General features: G+C 42.2%; 1 long non-coding RNA gene across 1 annotated transcript in view; it reads left to right on the top strand.

The window, feature by feature from the left end:
* Nucleotides 1–23,038, top strand: part of LOC141986854 (uncharacterized) — a 159,568-nt gene extending 136,530 nt beyond the window's left edge. Inside the window, exons 2-3 of the long non-coding RNA XR_012639376.1 lie at nt 17,030–17,206; nt 23,024–23,038. This is a non-coding gene — a long non-coding RNA (uncharacterized LOC141986854). The remainder of the gene's footprint in view (nt 1–17,029; nt 17,207–23,023) is intronic.
* Nucleotides 23,039–23,292: the final 254 nt, after the last annotated feature.

Raw genomic sequence — 23,292 nt, 5'->3', positions numbered from 1 at the left:
ATGTGAATCTTAAAGTAGGAAAACCAGAAGGCAAATAAAAAGACCCCAAAAATCGTTTTACAAAATCTCATGATTTTAAAGTAAATCTCATGATTTTGGGGCCTGACTCATGATTCACTGAAAATGTGAATATAGTTAATTGTAAGCTGTAAAGTGCAATCACAACACTTATAGGGCCATACACTATACTGCCGAACTATAAGTGCATTTGTTCTTCCAAGGATATTTAACTTACTTGGAATTTACTTGCAAAAAGAAATAAGCAGTGTAACCACAGACAATTCCAGAACTTTCCCTTTTTCCCTCACAGAGGAAATACAGAGTCATCAAGAGAGAAGATAAATCATGTAACAATATACAGTGGAGAGAGAGAACATTTGTTTAGAGTCTTACATGCTGTGATTTTATTTGTTAACTGCCTCAGAGTGAATATTTGTTACTGTAAAATGCTCAGGAAAAAATAAGATATTTAAAAAGTTAAGGACTATGGTGGGCTTTCAGTGGAAGGGAAAAATGGAACAAAAGATAATGGCAAATGGTGTGTGTTCTGCAGCTGGGAAGGCAAAGAGCAGAAGAGGTTTTCCCTATTGTAAATTTATAAAGAAATCATATTTCAATAATGGAATTAGGAATCTGCAGCTGGGCGAGGTACAAAAAGGAGTATTAGTTCTATGAATGAATGACATCTAGAGCTATCTCTTTACAAAGGAGGGCAGCTAATTGGGAGACAGAAAAAAGGGGGGAGACGAGTGTTTTAATTTTAAATATATTAGTTTATTATGGGTCAGCCTGGTGATTGGGAACAAGGTAATGGAAGGAGGACAGTGTTTTTAGACCTGTCACTTAAATTAAGTTTAAAAAAAACCCTCTCCAGTTTGACAGTGTTGGAACTGGAACCCAGAAAATCATTTTTTGGTCTGTAGATGTCAAAAGGATAGATTCTGATACCCTTACAATAAAAAACACTTTGGTCCACAAATTATCATATTGATTACAATGATACAGATGGCAGAGTAAGGTGCCACCCAACATGAAGAAGGGTAACAGCAATATATTTCCTTCAAAATGGATCTTCCCAGACTCATAAGTTTGGTAAGGTTTGATATTTCAGAAAGGGTTTTTATTTCTTTTTCAAAAAGAGGGATTGCTCACCAGATTTCCAACTGTTTGTTATTGTACCAGAAGGGGAATGTAGGAGACTATACAAAAGATATTCAAATAATTTTATATGTATCACTTCCTTATACTTACAATTGAAAAATGTATGATGTATACTGTACTCAGCAAAATTGTAACCCATTTCCCTCTAACAATTACTGGCAACTTTGTAGGCTTGGGGTCAGACGCTTGATTAAATGAATTACAACTTAAAGCCCCCAGTACAAACCGTGTCATGCCCCAGGCAGCTCCAAACAATGCTCCCTATTTTAAGTCATAATGGGTAGTTGGATTTGGTAAATGAGCTAATCACCGCAACATAAATATTTATGGGAGAATTTTTCTAATTAAGGTATGAGCTTGTTTAGATGCTATCCGTTCAAAAGGGTTTTCCCAACAAGAAAATTACTGTTAAGAGACATTATGAAATGGCTAAACTCCAAGGGACTAAAAGGTCATTGAGCCTGCAACATGCAGAGACTATTGTGGTTCAGACTTCTATTGCCTTTGTTTGTTACATGCTTCTTTCATTTAGTTTTAAAACAGTCCCTTTCTACACTCAAAAAGTCATTTTGTTTATTCTTTGAAAAATAAGACAACAAAATTGAGGACATCAGAGTTCCCAAGCAAAATATGCAGGTTCATTTTAGAAATGATATGCTTCTTACAGAGACTGCTGATGAAATCTTTACAGCAAGTAGCTCTTTACTTCACAAATACTCCCATTTACTTCAGCTGAGATATTTGTGAAATAAGGTGCTGCTTAATGTGAGTTAAGGGTCTCAGAATTTGTCCCAAAGATTTTAAGATGGATTATCTCAGTTGTACCAGTGTAAACCTGGAGTAACTCCAGTGATTTCAGTAGAGTTATTCCAGATATATACCAGTATAGAATCTAGCCCTTTAATGCTAACGCTGTTACATTGTGTGATGGTGGTGTAGCTGTGGATAATAGATTTTGGGAAAGAGGATAGTCTGGTTACTGTACTTTTCAAGGTCTCTTGCTACAAGTACTGTAGAAAAAACATGGGTCACACTCTGATCTTAGTAACCCCAGGGTAAATCTTCAGTAACTTCATGACTTCGATGGAATCACTCTGGATTTACCCCAGAACAACCAAGGGCAGAATTTGGTCCTTAATATGCAATTTGTAAGACATCTCTCAGTGAAAGAGCTGTATAAAATTGGAAATGTGGAGTACAGGCAGAACCATTCCCTAGGGAGAAAGGTATGTGATGTCTGTGGGGCTTCATTAATCTACTAAACAGTGTGTGTGTGTGTGTGTGTGTGTGTGTGTGTGTGTGTGTGTGTGTGTGTGTGTGTGTGTGTGTGTGTGTGTGTGCGCGCGCGCGCGCGCGCCATATGGTATTTTACTCTAAAGAAATAACAAAAAGAAAATTCAGAAAGAAAAGAGAATGCTCTACAATGCTTCTGTCTGGGAGCAAAATCCATAGCTTTTTAACAGTCCAATTAGAAAATATGTATGCATGTAAGAAATCCTTTAAATGTCATAAACTGTGTTATTAACTGTGTCTGGTTATCTTTTTGAAGTTACAGCTGCCAGAAGTTTCAGAGCTGGCTTTCGCACAAGGGGTTAAATGTTACAGCATTTTGTAGCAAAATCAGCATTTATCTGTTAGTTGACATAAAACAGCAACCAAATAATACATGAAGCTATAGTTTCATACGTGAGGTTGTTCCTTTAAAAAATCTATTACAGCCAAGAGCGTGGAAAATCTTTCCCAAGTATCACCGCTGTAGCATAGCTACAAGGCAACTAGACACCTGAAAAAATATGGACTATAAAATGAGGTATTCACTCTTTCACATAATTATACAGATGGGGAGTGGGGTGGAGAAAGACATTAAAAGAATGTGACATTAAAGCTAAAAAATTCAGATTCTAGGTTTAAACTCTGTCTTTAACCAACCTCTGGTCAATTACTGTCCCATCTCATAAGGCATTACATTATAAATATAAGTGTAGGGACTTCTTAGTGGGGAAACAGAGGGCTCAGGAGATTGGGGTTCAAATGACAGAGAGTTTGTTTAATCTTTTTCTCAGATCATAGGTTCTCAATGGCAAAAATAACTCAGAGCAGGGGTGGGCAAACTTTTTGGGCCGAGGGCCATATCTGGCTGGAAAAATTGTATGCAGGGTCGGGGGAGGGGGTTGGGGTGCGGGAGAGAGTGTGGGGTGTGGGAGGGGGTGTGATGTGCAGGAATCGCTCAGGGCAAGGGATTGGGGCAGAAGAGGGGTGCGGGTGTATGAGGGGGCTCAGGGAAGGGGGTTAGGGTGCAGGAGGGGTGTGGAGTTCAGAAGGGGGCTCAGGGCAGGGGTGCAGGAGGGGTGCAGACTGTGGGAGGGAGCTCAGGGCAGGGGGTTGGGGTGCAGGAGGGGTGCAGGGTGCAGCAGGGGGCTCAGGGCAGGGAGTTGGGGTGCAGGAGGGGTGCGAGGTGCAGGCAGGGAGTTGAGGGGCGGGATGCAGGAGGGGTTTGGGCTTTGGCCTGGCGCCGCTTACCTAAAGCGGCTCCAGGGTGGCAGCGGCGCGCACCGGGGCCAGGGCAGGTGGTGCCGGCTGCTTCTGAGAGGATCCAGATCCGGCCCGCGGGCTGTAGTTTGCCCAACCCTGTCATAGAGGGAGGTGGTGGTGGTGGTGCAGTGTGGCTGTAGTCTCCATTCAACTGGGAGCCCGGAGCAAGCCAGCACAACCACAACAATGAATGGTGGGCTGGCGAGAGAGTCTCAGGGCTGCATTGATTCAGCCCACCCAGCCAGCCTTCACCATTGGAACTCCTATGAAGTCTGGGCTTAGTTTATAGGTGATGGAGAAGCCCTTGGAGAGAATGGCAGTGAAAACATCCTTTGCCCTTCCCTGAGGGTTGCCATGTCAACACTTACCGGGGATTGACGCTGCTGCAATCGATGCAGCGGGGGGGGAGGGGGAGGTCAATTTAGTGGGTCTAGTGAAGACTCGCTAAATCCAACTGCAGAGTGCTCTCTGGTCGCCTCTGGTACTCCACCGGAAGGAGAAGAGTAAACTAAGTTGATGGGAAAGCATCTCCCGTTGACGCAGCGTGGGGTAGACACCGCAGTAAGTCGACCTAAACTATGTCAACTCCAGCTACGTTATTCACGTAGCTGGAGTAGTGTAACTTAGGTCAACTTACCCCGGTAGTCAAGACAAGGCTGGTGAATCCTCCCTTACATATAACAGTGCCCACTGGTATAGCAGCATGTCCCATTGTCTCCCCAACTTCCACTGCCCCCAAAACTCCTGGAGAAGGTGGGTGGGGTACTGCAGTGGTAGATGAAGATAAGGGTTTCCCTGTGAGGTTGAGAAGAATGTCAATGACAGTAGCCACCCACCCAGGCCACTCCTAGCCGCCTCACTTACAGTTCCTGCAGAAAACCAGCGAAGCGCTGTTGACAGGATCCATAGTAGAGGAACCATGCTGCAGAGATGGCGCTTTCCCTGCCCACCTCATGTTTAGCCAGGATCCAAGGTCATAGAATCTCTGCTCAGGTCACAGAAGCAAAGGGGAGATTCTTGCCCTAACTAACTCATTTCCTGCTATAAGTCATATAGTGATCACTGTGCTTCAAAGCATATTTGAATACAGCCAAACATTGTCTATAGACCATGTTATTTTGTAATTCCCTTATTTTCTAGACAGATGGTTTCCATAATGTTTAGTATTATGCAGCATTCCTGTGAGGGGATGTGACTGGGCACATGGGTTGTGGGAGGAGGAGGAGGATGGGCAGGGAGCCAGTCCGGAGGGAGTGGGACAACTTACTGCACTGCAATTGTGGCACCTTATATAAAGAGAAACAGTTCACAAACAGCAACCACACACTTACTTACCCTACTTTTACCTGCCCTGGCAAGATAACCTTGGTAGCATTCTCCCCAAAAGTATCAGACAGAAGCATTTCCTTAAGTAAATGGAAGCTAGCTCTAGCCTCAGTCATTTTTAGGTTTCTTAAACTTTAACAGTAGCATTTCTCTGAGAGTTAGCAATTAATCTAATTACAGTACATTTCAAAGCCTGGTTGAGAGCACCTTTCTCTCAGGCCACAAGCAAGTGGGTTCACTCTCTTGGGAAGAATGTGTGCCCCTGTCCAGAGTCTAGCTTAATTACAGGCAGAGTTTCTTTGGAAGTTTTTGAGAGTACATAAAGGGCAACTGTGACAGAGTACTCCACTCAACACTAGTGTGGTGCCTCCTCCTGGCTGTTCTGAGGAATAGTATGGCATGTGATGCCCCTTTCCACAGTTGCATGCCATCACTCCATCTCTCTATCTCTGATCTGCAGCCCCTTTTCACTCCAGGAGTTGCTGCATCCTCTTTGTGACTTGCCCCTCTGGCCAGGGCAACTCAGTGTTCCCCCCTTCCAGGGTATAGTCCTTCAAAGTCTCTGTCACTCCCACAGTGACCCTGACAGTCTTCCAGTTCACAGGCCTGCCAGTACCACTTCCCCAGTGATGGCTAGGGGAACCTGGGCCCACCCTCTACTCTGGGTTCCAGCCCAGGGACCCTACAACATGCAGCCAAGGTCTGTTCAGTCTAGGGTGACCAGATATAAAGTGTTAAAAATCAGGACAGGGCATAACAGGCACCTATATAAGAAAAAGTCCCAAATATCAGGACTATCCCCATAAAATCAGGACATCTGGTTACTCTAGTTCAGTCTCCAAGCTTGCTGCTTATTCCCCGGGCTGCTTTTTACCCTGGCACACCCTCCTTTCTGGAGTTAGCTGGCCTCTTTACTCCTCCTCCCAGTGAGCAACTGTGGTCTACTTGTCTCTATAGCTTTCCCCCCCACCTTTCTTCTCCCAGGGAGTGCCTGGAGATTACCTCTCCACAGTCTCCTTCCTGCTCTCAGCTCCATGGCTTTATAGAAGCCCTGCCTGTTCCTGCACAGGTGAGCTTCCCCTAATTAGGGCTTTCCTCTCAGCCTTCAGCCTAATAGGTTGATTGGCCCATCTGGCCACCATTAACCCCCTCAGGGTAAGTGTGGGGTGGACACTCCATCACAGCAACATAGTGCAATATTTATTTTGACTCTCCTTAAATTATATCAGTTCCTGCTTAAACCATTTCCCTCACAGGAATGCTGCATAATACTAAACATTATGGTAACCATCTATCTAGAAAATAAGAGAATATGCAGAGGGTTAAAATAAAATAAGGCCTAGATTTTCAAAAGTAATGAGTGGTTCTGAGAACCTTGATATTTGCCCCACTTCCGTTATAGCCTATAGAGGTGATGTTTGCTTATGTTTATATAGAAATGTCTTGAAATGTAAAGAGGCCCAGAATTCTGTTTCCTAAAAATTGGCTTGACAGTAGCCAAGTGAGGTGTGGCAAAATATGAGTGAAGTAAACTGAGACAATTCAAGAGCAAGTTAAAAATAAGTTAGGGCATAACCCCAGGTCATGTTGTAAACAAGTTTTGGTCCTAACTGTTTTTTACAAATGTTTTAGATAAAATGTTACTGTTTTGGAAAATTCTATCTATGTTTATGTAGATGCCAGTTAAGATGATGCTTAATGTTAAATAACCAATGAGAAAGTAGAAAATATTTAATTATGGTAAAAAAAAAAGTGGATTTAATGTTAATTATTATAGTCAATTATAAAATCGATAGCATGCTAGTTTTAGATAAGGTGCACCTATCCACTTTCAAGAGACTTTTTAGAGAAAGGATTATACCCCTCTTCCCATTCAGTATTGATCAACTCTGAATGCATTTTTTCATCTTAGAATGTGAGTATCAGAGCAGTGTGGGGTTATTTTGTAATGCCTGTTTGCTTAACTAATTTTACATTAAATAATTTTTTAAATTTTATCACTCCTCTAAATTAAATGACCTGTAGCCACCCTGGAGGCTTGAGCTTTAAAGAATTCTGTTTGGTTTTATTCATTATTTTTAACTACTAATTGGAAACCTCTAAATCAAAGGTTATAATGTCCACCTTGAGACACCTTAAAGGGGCCTGATTTTCAGAATTTCAGCACTTCTGAAAATCCAGCTCCACTGAGGTGTCCCAAGCTGGACCCAAAAAATGGAGGGACCCCAAATTACTGGTCACTTTTGAAAATCTTAGCCTGACTACATAGCAATGTCATTCCGTAACTGATTTAAAAAATACAGGAAAGGAAATTGTTACCAGAGAAACCACACAGCAGCCTGAGTTTAAATGACTGTCTTCTAGGGTCCCTCCTATCTCAGGATAGCATCCAACAGTAAGTTCTTTTGACTTTATGTCCTGGATAGTGTGTACAATAAAGACAAACGTTAGTTATTATTTGGATTTGAATTCTGAGCCAAAATGTTGAAAAGCAGATACTACCCTCTGATAACGTGTGTTAAGCAGAACCTGTGGAGGTGCTGGTTTGTCCTCATGTGTTATGGAAATCAGAGCAGGAAAATCATTGTGGAGTATGCAGATCTGCCTCATTTGTACAGCAGCCGGACCTGAGCAACAACAGCATAAACAAACTAACATAAAAATAAAACATCAGTCTGTGTATTAAAACTGAATATGAAATTTTCATGGGAAAAAATGGACTGTATGGCAGCTTTTTGAAAGCATGCACCCAGTAGCTCCATTTTTTTCCTCCACAAAAATCTAAATGCTGTCATCAAAACTGGAGCCAAACAAGTTATTCAGTTAATAATTTATTCAACAATTTTAGTCTATTTTTCTACTTCTAAATTGTCTTCAAGCAGTTTATGATTTTCCTGAATTGAGTCAGTGTCTGAAAATATTTGTTTTATTGTTGTGTGAATAATCTTTAATTGGTAGATTATTTATGAACTGTTTATGTGACTATCTGAGATCCAAAATCTAAAATTTTAGTTGTTGATTAGTTTCGACTGGACACAAAAATCACAAGCTGGTTTTTCTGTTCCCTTGGATGAGAATAATTCTTTGGTGCAGGTTTCCAGTGTGAATACCCATGTTCATTAGTTCTAAATTCACTGTCCATGAATATTCTCTAATGTTTGTTTTAAAATTTGCTGTCTCCATGAATATTGCCACCAGAAAACTTGTTTACTAGAATATTTATGGACAAAGTGAATTCAATTTTTAATTTGAATGAATACTCATGACTTTTGTTTTTTCCTGACGTGTCCACCAAGTTCTAGTCAACTTTATGTATTAACACCCACCAAAAGTACACCGGAGAGGATATTCACCCTGTTGCTGAGAACCTACATAAATCTGGTTAGACTCCAATTCTGAAAACAGATCTGGGAAGGCTGACCTCTATGCACATGCAGAGCCCCACTGAAGTCAATGGGGTCTGTGTCAGAACAGGTGTCCATTCATTGTAGGATCAGATCCATAGTTTCTGCAACAGGGCTGTGTGTGGGGTAGCCAGAGGCACAACAGTTCTGAATGTGGGGACACCACGGTTCTCTGTAACATGGAGAGAGTTCTCTATTGGCCCTCAGAGGCTGGTGTGGAGGGTGGCATTGGGATGGCTCAGAAGATCCCTAGAATCTGGAATTTTGAGATTCAAAATGTGGTACACAGTGCAGGGAAGTGGCAATATTTTAGCCATTATATTAGAAGAGCCGCTGCTATGGGGCTGTTCTGTAGTCCTGGCCCTGAGCTACAGGTGGATTTTGCTGCAAGGCTCTGTACATTTCACCCAAGTAAAGCTTGATCAGTCAGTGAACTTTCACTATTCATAATAAAAGCCATTTTTGCATTATGGGAGAGCTTAAAACATGATTTTTTGGCTTTCATACCGTAAATAAAACTAGCCATTTGTTAACTTATGGGAAAATGTTACTCTCTGTCAGATCCTATATGTCACACTAACCCCTCTCTGAATTTTTATATCTGATTTATAGGGCCCTGAAACAAGGCACTTGTACCAGAAATGCTGACAGATTCCCTTAACTGTAACAGCTTGAACTGTGTGCTGTAATTCATGATATCATACTTCTGACTAAGGAATGCACACTAGTAATTTCCCCCTATAGAACTAAAGGTGCATTATCCTGATAAAATGGAGAGAGTTGCACCATGCTCTGTAATTTCCTAGTCTCTTGGTAGCCTTCTGAAGATAAGTATTCAAACATCTGGGGCTTTCTTTCCCTAAGATATTCCAAAGGCATAAGTTCTTCACTTCTTTGTACACCTGATGACAATCTCTTAAATGTGTCAGCAGGTCTTCTGCTACTTTGTGGAACTGCTGAGAGTTTTTAGTGGAATATGAAAAATATGTTGCTTTTGAAGTTACTTACACATATATTCACACAGATAAACCAGGCTGGCATTCACACCAACCTAACCTGCAGGATGGGGGCGGGGGAGCTTCGTGAGACTTAATTCATTAATGTTTTCAAAGAGCTTTGAGGTCTTTGGATTGAAGGTTTAAAAATGAAAAAAATATTATTTGTCTGATATTACAGAAAAAGCCCAAACAGGATTTTGTTTTGGTGATGATAATGATGATACAATCCATTGCCTTGTGTGCTAATTGATCCATCAACAGACTGTACTGCATCTCTGCCTTTGCTCCATATGGCATATTAGTAATCACACCATTTAATTCCATTGTATGGAGGTGGCTTGTAAAGTAGATTCAACTGTTTAAATTATTCAAAGACTTCTTGTGGATTTATTTTTTTTTAGACCTTTTTAATAGAATCACATCTATATGGGAAATAATTTTCAGCTTGATAATATAATTGTTTATGCTTGGATTAACCTGTCAGTTGGAAAAAAGCAGAGACCCAAGGAGATGGAGGAGAGAATGTGAGTCTTAAGAAGAGGCTTTTGTTAAAGAAATTCCCAATCTTCTTATGTCAGTGTATCCAAATATTGAAATAAAGAGACCTAATCTCTCTTGTTCTTTCTATTTCTTCTCCTTGCATCTTAAAACTGACAAATCGAGGGTTAAACTATTTCTGAGCCCTATAAAAGAATGAGCTTAAAAATAGTCCCATAATTAATATGTAAATCAGGCTGATAACCTCTGGCTAAGGCAACAGATGTACTGCACTGATGAACTGCCACCAAGCATGGCTGATGAAACCTGTCTGCTGTTGGTTTTGTGCCTTTAGAAGCTGCTGATCAAAGTTAAAAGGATATGCTCTTGGCTCTGCTGAGGCTTTGTCATCGTACTTGTGTGCCTTGAGCCTATGAAGATTTTGCCTTTGGATTGACGACTCTTTGTAGATATGGCTATCTTAATATATGTAACTATTTTCCTGAGATTAGAACAGCTGTCGGAATTGCTGTATGACACTGATAAGGGCCTAGGAAAACAGAATGTGTCCTTGGTCACTGGGCAGTCCTGCTCAGTGGTGGATTAGCCACTTGGCCAATGGGGCCAATGCCAATTTGGGTCCCCCAGCAAAATGGGCACCCCCGTGCCCTGACCCGCTCCACCTGCCCGGTGCCCCTGTGGATAGTGAGGGTGTTATATGCTTGGGGGCAACAATTTTAGGAAGAAATCACTAGAGACAGAGAGAGCTGTAAACCCTGAAAGCAGCCATTTATTGCCACACACTGAACTAACCAAAAACCAGCCAAAACTGGCCAGGCTATCCCCTAATAATCTAACTCAGTTTCCATAGCAACACAAGATTCTATTACCACAACAACCAAACACACTACATATTCTTCCCCCCTTCATAAGAACGTCCCCTAAATAAAACAAACACTAAACTAGAGAAGGAGGGTAGGCTGCCTCCGTTCCTGGCTAAACCCTGGGGATTATTTTGCCCCGTAACCGTGGGTTCACCCTAGCTAAAGATCCAGCCACTGAGGAGGCCTTCTGTCTCTACGTGGATTACGGCGGACTTCTGGTGTTGTTGCACCCGAAAGTGTCTTGGGCGCGGGCCTGAAAATGGGCTCAGGGTTCATAGGGCGAATGGGTGAGGATGTGGTGTCAGCTCGTGCCAGACAGAGGGGTATCTCTGCCGCCGGCAGTAATGGCAAGGAAAAGTCAGGAACAGGTGACTCTTGATTCGGTGTCTCGCCGGAAGTGGTGAAGTTAGGCAACTCAACTGAAGATGTGTCCTGAGGACTGGTATGAGCTGGCAGCAGCTGATCTACATGTTGCCGCCAGGTGAGATCCTCTGCAGTCCGGACTGTGTAGGAAACAGGTCCTGGTTGAGTGATGACAGTGGCAGGGACCCATTTAGCTGCAGAAGTATAATTCTGAGACTGTCCTGGGCTAAAGGTTTGGTCTTTTGCTCTGGGTGCATGCCTGATGACTTGATCTTGCTGCTGACGTTGCACAATTTGTCGGGGTTCAGAAGATTTCAGCAGATCAAAGCCAGTGTACAGCTGTCATCCCAATATGGGGATGCCTTGGTCGTAGCATGAGGTATGTTTCTGTTGGACAGTAAGAAGGCGTCCAGACGCTTTTGAATGGATAATTGTCCCCTTGCCGATTTCAAAGCTTGTTTCATTGTCTGCACAAATCTTTCAGCTAATCCATTGGTGGATGGATGATATGGTGCTGAAGTGATGTGGTGAATCCCATTTGCCTTCATAAAATTTTGAAACTCCTGAGAGATGAACTGCGGTCTGTTGTCACTCACAAGTTGTTCTGGCAGACCGAAAATGATTAAAGTAGTTTTTGGATGGTACTCTCTGCAGTAGTAGACTGCATTATAGAGACTTCTGGCCATTTAGAATGGGCATCTACCACCTCCACCAAGAACATGCTTCCATTAAGGGGGCCAGCGAAGTCAATGTGAATACTTTGCCACGGGTTTTCAGGCCAGTCCTGTGGGTGTAGGGGTGCCCACTGGGGGTACATTCCTCACACCCTGACATGACATACAAGTTCTTGCCTTCTCTTCAATAGCACTGTCTAATCCAGGCCACCAAAAATAGCTTCGTGCAATTTCCTTCATGCGCACTATTCCACAGTGACCAGAATGTAGCTGTTCTAACATCTGTGATCTCAGTGGTGGTGGAATAATGACATGTCTCCCCCACAGCAAACAACCAGATTGGATCGATAACTCCATCCTCCTGGACATGTAGGTAGCAAGGTCAGGTGAGACCGGAGAGGTTCATCGAGATGTTCCATGCATCACCAGGTCCATAACTTGGGACAATACTGGGTCAACTCAAGTTGCCTTCTTTACCTGAGTAGCGGTGATGGGTGTATTCTCTAGCTGTTCAAAGTAAAAGATTTCCTTCTGGGCAATATCTTGATGTTTGACTGGCAAAGGCAGCCTTGAGAGACCATCCGCATTGCCGTACAGAGTGGATTTCTGATGTGTGCGTGGAAAGCAACAATGCCCAACATTGCATATGACTAGCAGCTAATGGGGGAATGCCTGTGTGGGGTCCAAAAAAAGAAGTTAGGGGTCGATGGTCTGTGAGAAGAGTAAACTTCCATCCGAACAGGTACTGATGAAACTTCAGAATTCCAAAAATGATTCCCAATGCCTCATGTTCAATTTGGGCATAGTTAGTTTCTGCTTTGCTTAGAGTGCGTGAAGCAAAAGCAGTAGGTCTCTCTTCTTCTGAAGGCATAATGTGTGACACGACTGCTCCCACTCCATAAGGGGACACATCGTAGGCCAACTGTAGGGGTGAGGATGGATCAAAGTGCGTCAGAACTTCAGAATTTAGCAGTGCATCCTTAGCTTTGTTAAATGCAACATCACAGGCTTCAGTCCATTTCCAGGCCTTGTTCTGCGCAAGGAGTTTGTGAAGCAGTTTTAGCAGTGTGGCTAATTGTGAGATGAACTTTCCATAATAGTTCAATAGTCCTAGAAATGAGCAAAGCTGGCTAACATTTCAAGGAGGGGGAGCCTCCACAATAGCCTTAACTTTTGCAGGGGTCTTACGAAGACCTGTAGCATCAATGGTGTGTCCCAAATATTCAACAGAGGGCTGGAAGAATTCACACTTGTCTTTATGGCCTATGAGTCCGTACTCTTCCAGTCTTTGTAGGGAAGCCTCTAAATTCTCTAGGTGAGCCTCCTCATTCCTTCCAGTGTCCAGGATGTCATCCAGATAGCACTGGACTCCTGGCAAGCCTCACAAGATCTGGTCCATAGCCCTCTGGAACAGGGCGGGAGCAGATGTTATTCCGAATGGTAGGCGACTGTATCGATAAAGCCCTTTATGTGTCACAATAGTCAACAGCTCTTGGGACTTTTCATCGACATGCATCTCTAAATGCACTTGACTCAGATCAATCTTACTGAACTTTTGTCCCCCAGCCAGGCCCGCGAAGAGGTCATCAATGCAGGGAAGTGGGTATTGCGCTACACACACCATTGGGTTGACAGTGACTTTAAAATCATCACAAATCCAGAGGGAGCCATCTTTCTTCACTATTGGAACAATAGGAGTTGCCCTTGGGCTATGGGACTCCATTTGTGACCAAGTGCTCCAGGTCCGCTTCAACCTTCGGCCTGATGGCATATGGCACAGTTCTGGCTTTCAGATATTTTGGTTGACTGTCAGGTTTAATGTTCAATTCACAGTGATTCCCTTCGTACTTCCCAGATCCTCTCCAAAAACAGCAGCATGTTTCCTTAGTATAGCAGGCAAACTGGTTTCTTCTTTGGTCATTCGTTGCACTTCTGCCCAGTTCACCTGGATCTTCATAAGCCAAGACCTACCCATTAAGGCTGGGTAATTACGTCTCACCACCAACAGTGGCAATTTAGCAGCCTGTCCATTGAGCTCCACTTTAACATCAGTAGTGCCCAACAAGGGCACAGCTTCTCCTGTATATGTCTTCCAAACTGTTTTTGTTGCTTTAAGCAGAAGATGCTGTAGCTTTTCTTTATACACAGTTTCAGAGACCAGCAAGATGGCTGCACCGGTGTCCCGTTCCATGCATATAGGTTTACCATCCAACAACAGGGTTGCCCAGTATTCACGTGAGCCCACTGCCAAAGACAAAACGTGGAGTGGCTCTTCTTCTTGTGATGAGGTGTCTCCTTGGTCATCTTGGGTCTGCTCTAGGGTATGCAGATTTCGCTTTTTGGTCAGCCAGACCACAGGCCTCTTTTTCTTTTGTTTACAGGCACACTCAATGTGTCCCTTTTTGTCACAGTGTCGACACACCAGGTCCTTACACCAGCATTCTGACGCATGGTGACCCCGCTTACCACAGAGGTAACATTCATGACTCCCCACAATTTTGTGGGTAGGTTCTTGTGGCACTGTATGCACTCTAGGGGATGCACCAATGGATTGCGCCTCCTTTGTTGCCAGTTCCGTAGAGACCGCAATATTAACAGCCTTCTGTAAGGTAAGCTGAGCCTCTGTCAATAGGCGCTTCTGTATAGCTTCACTGTGCAGGCCACACACTAACCTGTCACATAGGACATCATTTAGTATCTCTTTAAATTCACAGTGTTCTGCAAGCTTTCTCAAAGTTGCTACGAATTGTACAACCGTTTCGTCTTCTTTCTGGTCTCTTTTGTGGAACCTGTATCTTTCAGCAATACCAATGGTTTTGGAGAAAAATGGGACCCCAGGATTTCCACAATGTCACTGTAAAATTTAGTCTCTGGCTTAACAGGGTATAGTAAGCTGTGTAGCAGGGAGTAGGTGTTAGCCCCTACAACACTTAAGAATAATGGCACCTTCTTCTCTTCTGTAATGTCATTTGTAGTAACAAAAAGCTCAAAACGCTCAATATATACATGCCACTGCACCATAGTCTCCTCAAAAGGTTCCAGTGGCTCTGTAAGTGTAGCCATGATTTTAGTTTCAGTTTGCACAGTCAGTGCAAACAAGCCAGTTCTCACTCCCTTCCAGCAGGAAAAAGGGTTTTGTTTTTTTTTTGCACCTTAACTTCCACTTCCTTCTGTTGCTTGGGCAGCACAGACATCCCACCCTCGTCGCCATGTTGTTATATCCTTGGAGGCCACAGTTTTAGGAAGAAATCACTGGAGACACAGAGAGCTTTAGTAAACCCTGAAAGCAGCCATTTATTGCCACACAGTGAACTAACCAAAAACCAGCCAAAACTGGCTGGGCTATCCCCTAATAATCTAACTCAGTTGCCATAGCAACACAAGATTCTATTACCACAACAACCAAATACACAACAGAGGGAAACCCCCGTTCCCGACCCCGCTTCCTGGCAGGAGCGCTGGGCAGGCAGAGTGGAGCAAGCCCCCATGCCCTGACCCCATTTCCCCAGCAGGAGTGCCAGGCTGGGTGGCAGGGGACTGCAGGTAGAAGGGGTGGGGAGGGGTCCCCACTTGCTCTGGCCCAGGGCCCCACAAAACCATAAAGGTTTGCAGGCAGATTCATCCAGACTGCAGGTGCTGGCTAATTAACATACAGCAACTACAGCAGCTAATAATTCAGTTTTAAGTCTCCATTACTAGGGGCTAATAACACAGTCAAAAATACACTCAAAACTTACATTGATATAAAAGGAGCATATTCTGAATAAGAGATACTGTTAGCTGCTTCCCACCAGTCTGAAATCTTAGTTGGTCCAAACCTGCATTCTGTGTGTGCACACACACTCCCATTGACGTCAGTGGAATGCAGGATCATGCCCCACATACAGATTTTCCTCTGAGTGCAAGAGCATGTTTATATTAACAACTACAGAGAAAGCTCTTTCAAATGAAAGTTATGAAAGCTGTTTTCCTTCAAGAGTTACAGGCAATGGGCACCCAAACATTTGGATTATATTTGTGATATTAAGAATCAAGGGCGTAAGTAGCAGAAATCTAGATTGCTACCTTAAATAACTAATTTGAGCCAATTTAAATTTTTTTTTTTAAGAGAAAATTTAGTGGACAAAATCCATCCTCTACTGGCAGCAACAACTTCCCCACTGAGCAGGAATAGTGTCTACTGCCCCGTTCTATCCAGGTATTCATAGCTAGTGTGAGACTTCTTGTGGAAGCCTGTCTGCACATCTGCTCTTCACCTGCCAGGCAGAGGCCACTCAAGACAATCTGCCAATCCAGGCAAAACTCCAGTGTGCTGCCCTACTCCTTTTAAACCTAGGGCAGCAGATTTGACCCAGGTGCCCTTCTGTCATGATGGAGGAGGGTGGCTAGAATGGGCCCTGCTGCCAGGGCAAGGGTGCCAGGATGCTTTCACAGCAAGAAGAAAGAGAAGGAGAAAATATCACCACTACTGTAAAGAATCAGGAACTTTTCAGTGATTGGCTGTCTCTACCACACCTCCTCCTACTCTCTTCAGATGGAATAGATAACATAGGACAAAAGTTAATATTGTTTTTTCTGGCACAAATATTAGTGACATTGGCAGAGAACATGCTGTGGAAAATGGCTGCTTCCCGGGGTCCACTCACCTTTTTCTCACTCCCACATACTCATCTTCTGTAGGCTTCCAGGAATAGGGAGAGAATGTACAGCTGCCACTCTCCCCTTCTGATGCTTTGGGGACATTTCTAACCTTTTCCACTCTCATTTGTTTCCTTGGTTCCATACAGTTGAAGGAAACTCATAGGCTAGGATGTCTGTAGTCATGACTGTAGGAAATATTCGGGCTTTGCACCATGCATCATCGTAGCAAAGAAACTTGGCTTTGGCAGATTGGCAACAAACTGTAGTATTTAAATTATTGTGACGGTAACTAATAAATATCTGTAGCAGGCTTTGTTTAGACACTGCATTAGGAAACAAATCTCTGAACTTCAGTTTAGTGCTTTCTTTTTCATGGATTGTTTTAATAAATCTCTTAGCAGCTTTTTGTTACATAGCGCATTCCCAGTGGCTAGACCTACATAAAGAACAGTTGTGAAATAGGACAGGCTATATCCCCAATCATGGGCAGGAACAGCCAGAAACTAGAACCTGGCTAGAGCTTAAAAGACCACTCACAAGGCTTTGCATTCTCTCTCTCCTCTTTGCAGTCGCAGGCAAAGGAGAAGACAACAAATGACATCACAAATGCTATAATTCCTAAATGAGAGAGTGCCTCCCTCCAGCAATGGAACATATCCAACAGACAACTGCCCTACTGCCACCTTGCTCCTGTTGCCAGGACCCGCCCCAGCAGGTGATCTTTCTGGAACCTGTAGAGCCCTAAGGTGGGAAGCAGTTCCTTTCTTTCGCTCTCTTCCTCCCCTGCTCAAGCAGGAAGAAGAGCAATGCTCTCCCCTGCTGCCAGGTACCAGGACATCTTCAGTCCATGGACTATATCTCCTGCTCCAAACAGCCTAATACCTGTACCTAAGATACACCCAGAAAGTTTCCTACTTCCAATCTAGTTTTATACTACTCTGGACTGGAGCTAGACCTGAGTTATTTTATAGGTATGAGAGACTGAAAGTCTTTGAATTTACTGGCTTAGTACTATTCTCCCTTTGAAGTCAATGGGCATTTGGCCGTGATTTCAATGAGAGCAGGGCTGGATCCTAATTCCCTATATCCCTAATCAGGGTGTTTCAAGTCTCATGGCTCCAAGAATGTTGAAAAGCCTCTAGTAAGGCGATATTGTGGCCTAACCAATAAGGAGTGGGAATCAGGAGATATGAGTTCTCATCCCAGCTCTACCACTGTCCCTGTGTGTGACCCTGGGACACCTCTCCTGTCTGTGCCTCTGTTTCCCCTCCTACCCTTTGTCTGTTTAAGTTAGCAATTTTGGGGAAGGGACTGTCTTTTACTGTGTGTTTGTACAGCTCCTAGTATGGCAATGCCTGATTATGATTGTGAACTCTAGATGCTACTGTAATGTAAATGATAGCGTCCGCATGAGTTTGTTTTGTCAAAAGGGCCGGGGGGAAGAGCATTAGAAAGATAGACCAATAGAACAGGAAGCTACTCAAAACACAAAGGGGGATGGGGAAGCTGGAAGACAGTTCTATGAATCTTTGTGCTCCTACCAATATTTATGCCACAGAAATATCCAGTTGTTGACACATATCACTTTGCTTGGTATAGAGATAATAAATCACACCAGTCAACCATAAAAACTTCTCTAAAAGTTACTTGATTTTAAAATTTTAGCCTTCTCTTAATATCTTAGGTTAGAATAATTAGAGAATCAATAATTTTTGGCATCCTGCCCTCCGTTGTGCTTAGCAAAATTTTGATTGGCATTTCATCGGAGCACATCCAAATTGCATTTAAAAAATAAAGATATTGCTCAAATTCACAAACTTTTATATGAAAAGGACAAATCAATCCCTTCAAAATACAGAGCAAAATCTCTAGTGTTCGTTTACATTTTACTGGAGTCCAAAGGAGTTTTCTGATGTGACAACGGGAGGAGTGATGCTGCTGGTAATGCAACATTAAAAATAGATTTTAATGCAGAATCTCTGCAGATTAGTGGAACTAAATCAATGGCCTAATAGAGCAATGATAGTAGGTAGAAATCTCTCAGTGACAAATGTAATTTGTAACCTTTTCAGTCTAGGATTCGGCTACTGAAAGAGTGGGGAAAAGGTTCTGACTGGACAGAGAGAAAAGCATGATGGATAATCTCCACAGTGCACATAATTGCTTCCAGGTGTTTGTTCATTTTACTAGTTAGTCTTGGGGCTTCACTACCATCTCAGAATGTTTTCTCTCTCAAAATGACAGCTCCCCAGAAGAATCATGCCAGCTGTTATTGTTACCTACAAGTGCTCAAATCTGCTAATTTTTTTTTTTTGGACCTGTTGCATGATTCCACTTTCCAGATAAAATCAATGTCTGGCATATAAACAATGCTTGACAAGAGAACAGCACAAAACTAATTTGTGTGTTAATCCCTGGAAAACACAACGTATTCATTCATTTCCTCCAGTGATTTTGCTTTAATGGGCATATTAGAAGATATGTTAGCATTATTTTGTGACCATGTTTTTGACTGTATGTCATTCTTTGGGAAACAATACTATTTCAGCACCACCAACTGGGAAATCCCCTTTCTGTCTGGAAAACATGTACCTACTACAGTTACAAGTATCACATCCAATTACTATAACTGAAAATTATAAAGAAAAACATTCTGGTTTTTTTTTTCCAAATTACTTACCTTGTATATATTGGCAGCATTTTGTGTATAGTCAGTTTAATTTTTTCTGAGGTATAGTCAGTTCTTTCTTGAATAAACAAGAGTGGAACAATAAATCCCTTAGGAACATTTTTAAAGGCCTTTTTTAAAAAGAAATCAGGACATTATTTAAAGTGTGCTCTATCAGAAACTGGAATTTTTTAAAAAAAAATTTCATTAAAATCAAGACTACTGTGTCCATTCATTGTTTTGTATTGTTCATCACTAATTAAGCCATTCTGAAAGATGCTGAGGACCAATAAAAACCTCTTCATCAGGCTGAATAAATGCAATAAATGCTCCATTACAGTCTGAGCGGATGTGAAGTATGTTCTTGAAGAAATGACATCAACTGGACCTATAGAAAATGACAGCTAGGAGGGGTCTTAAAGGAAACCTAAGATTTCTGCTTTGGCTTTAGATGGCTACAGAAAAATTCACATAATTAAAAACAATGTAAATTAAACAAAGACATTAGAAAGACATTAAAAATACCAGAGAATGTTTCATAAACTCCCTTGGTGTATTATTCATGCTGCTGTATAATTCCTTGGGCCTATGGCTTCTTCTTCTTCAATGCTTAGCCAATCGGTCAGCTGCAGTGATTGTTTGCCAGTTGGTCTGTTCCTGTACAGCCACAAGGGCTTGATGGGCTAGAAGTCCAACATTGGAGCAGACTTGATGTACCCATGTAGTAGGGGATCTGCCTCTGGGACGCCTCCTCTCCTTGGTTGGTGAAATTTTATGCCGGATGTTATAAGCCATCCAGAGAATGGCGTTTGATGGAACATTTTGCGGCATTCTCGCGACATGTCTTAAAAGCAAAAGACGCTGGCCATGGACAATGGCTCCAGTAGGGCCTATGGCTGCCATTTTAATAATAATTCCAAAAGGAAACATCCTGTGAATTTGCAGAAAGGTAGAAATAATTACCTGTAATTAAGGGCTCCAAGGATCAGGGCCCCCCATTGTGCTATATATTGGACACGTCATTCCTTCTTCTCCTATCCCAGAAGTAGTTTGGAGAGTCAGTCATTAAAAAGACAAAGAAAGAGAAAATACCTAAAGAAAAATATGAACCTTACCTAAAAAGAGGTGTGGAAATTGACTGCTGTTTCCTGTGTGACTGTCTCCAAACGTGATCACCTGATCTTGATACATGTTATCAAGGTGACAATATAGCTGTTTGTATACTGTGAAACTGCTTCCTTCTTCATTATGTTGTACTTTCTTTTTTAACATACAGAATATTTTAGTGGTGGTGTAGGCCTGTGTTACACTGCACCATGTGTTTGGAAATTATTTTATATTCCATTGCAGTTTCCCCTCCTGTTTAAAAACAATTTCAATATGTACTTAATCTGTTGATTTTGGCTGGAATAAAATCTGCATGCAGATAGAAGGAAACACCGACCCTCTTTCCTCAACATTTCTCACTCTCTGCTTTCTCAGAGTATTAAGTGATGGTCCGATCATTATTAATTACTAAGCTGTAATATTATTAGTCATTATGGATGGGCTCTTAAGAGCTTGTGGTTGATTCCACAGGGATTCTACTGAAATCCAGCGTCGGTTTCTGCTCCATTATTATAAAACACTATTGCTATATTACTGCTGGAGTGACAAGAATTTTGAAAAACCCATTTGATAGGCAACCATTTATTTCAGGGGAGGGGGGGAAAGGCTAAGTTTATGGGGCCTGTGGGAATTTAATAAAAGTCAGTGAAGAAGTTAATTCAGTGGAGATGTTAACTGTGGAACAAATAAAATGAGCAACACTCCCTCCTCCAAGAAAGCTAAAAATATTACAACTCCTTGTTAAGGCTCAAAATGAATGAAAAAAGTGGTAAAATAATAAACCCTCAAACCCTTAAAAGTGCTCCCTTTAAACCCAGAAAGTATTTAAACAATAATATTTGGAAGGTATTGTGCTTTAATATCATAATCCTTTGTTTACTGGGGATAAAATTACATAACCGATTGCCTTTCTTCTTTGTTATTCTGAGTGAGTTCTCTCTGACTTGCTTTCCTGTCCCAACTTAAATACAAAGAAAGAACATAAACATGCTACTTTAAGGGTTACCATGTTCTGGAAGTACTATGAAAATCTTAGGCCAAATCAGATCCTACCATACAAACAATGCAGAAGGGGTTTACAAAACAAATAGAAAAATCCATGAGTTGCCACTTACAGAAAACTTGATACATTATCCCCTCGAGGAGCCATTAGTGGTGATGAAGATGACACAAGAGGCCAAAGACTAGCTGGGTAATTCTGCCCCCCAACTACATGGGAATCAGAGCATGATAATCAGAGCATCAGTTTGCCAGCCTTCTTGCATGCTGCCCTGGCACTGCTTTCCTTCATACAGCTTGTTGAGTGGCCATGCTGTCACTTGTCACTGAGTCCACTGCTTCACATTACCTCTCACTCTGAGGCCTGGTGGTTGGAGCTGTGAATGGCAACTTAATGCTGCTGTGCAGATTTAGGTCTGGTTTATTCTCAGAGAGTTAGAGCAGCTGTTCCCCAGCTCTCCCTCTTTCTGGCAAGCCATGCCTCATAAATCACTGAACCTGCAAATATATAATATACACATGGAGCAGCTTCAGCCCAATCAAATGGAGGACAGTTATGGACACATTTGGCTAACTTTTATATATGTTGGCTCTTCCCCTGTGGTGCACTGGAGGGATGGTTAGTTTATAGCAGTTGTGAATACATAAACACACTTCTTGTACCTTTTCTCGTCATTCTGACACTCTCAATATTAGAGTTACATGGGTAACATTCATAGAGAGCCGAGATACAGTTGATCAGGACATGACTGGAGTATTTCCCATGCCAGCACTAGTTTTAGGGAGCAGGTGTGCCAGGAAGACATGACTGGCATCTTTCTTCAGAAGTTAAGGGAAAGGATGGATTTTGAAACTCCAGACTCCATGAAAGCCCACCAGGCAAACTGAGCTCTTGGCAGATCCAGGGATTATCTTGAAATGTTTGCTGAAGCTCTAATTATTTCAGTTCTGTTCCCAGGATTTTCACAACGTTTTTAAATCTCCAAACTCCCCATAGTATAAAACATGAACATTTTTTTCAGCTTTGCTTTCCTTTTAATTACTCAAGTTATGTCAGTTGTAAAGCTGCTGGAACTGAAATCAGCTTTTGGCTTTTACTTATTTTCAGATCAACAATTGCTGGAGAAGAGCGTGAAATTCTATCTCTGTTGGCAACTCAGAGAGTTTCTAGACAAGAAGTGAGTCTGTGACAAGGTTACTTATCCCTGGCTGTATATATCTCACAGATCCATAAGACAGTATTGACTTTGTCATGCTGTCTGGAGTGGCTCACGATCTTGAGTGTCAACCTCAGGGAAAACTGTCAAGAGATCCCAGACTGCTGGTATGTTCTATAATTAGATTTCACCAACCCAGTAACAAATGTGAACTCCTGAATTACTATAACAGCTTTACTATGGAATCACAGACAGTCCCTTTGGGCATACTAGTCTATCTTGCCACTCAGGCAAGCTGGACTTAGTGATAGTTGGCTGCTATACACCAAAGATTACAAAATATTCAGGTTGCTCCTAGTCCCAAGAGAAAAGTCAAACTTACCCCAGGTCGATTTATACCTTAGAGCTCAAAGGCAACGCTTGTAGCCAATCCTGTAATAAACTAAACTGAGTATTTATTAACTAGGAAAAAGAAATGAGAGAGTTATCACAAGATTAAAGCAGGCAGCATATGTACACAAATGTGTTACAGTCTATGGGTTTAAAAGATGACAGAGTTGTAGTAATCTGTCAGCTTTGAATGTCTTTTAGGGCTAACCCTAGGGACCTCTACTTCTGTTTTGTAATTCCAGGCCAGCAAGAGTCCAAGCAGCAGAAGAGAGAGAAAAATTTTCTTGCTAGATATTTTTATTTCCTTCTTCCAGAATTCAAGATGATGGGACCAGTGCTTTTGCATGTAGCCTCTTCAGGGGTTTAAAGGGGCAGTTAACAAAGTCTTTGTTTTGTGATGTCCCACAGTCACCCATTTTGTTTTGATAGGCCTTCTTGACGAGCAGGAGGTAATCCCTCCTGACAGATTCAGTTTCAGAGCAAACATTTTTTACAGTTATAAAACCACACG

The sequence above is a fragment of the Natator depressus genome, chromosome 1 (assembly GCF_965152275.1).
Source record: "Natator depressus isolate rNatDep1 chromosome 1, rNatDep2.hap1, whole genome shotgun sequence".
NCBI classification, from domain to species: Eukaryota; Metazoa; Chordata; order Testudines; family Cheloniidae; genus Natator; species Natator depressus.
This window is presented reverse-complemented; position numbering and strand designations above follow the sequence as displayed.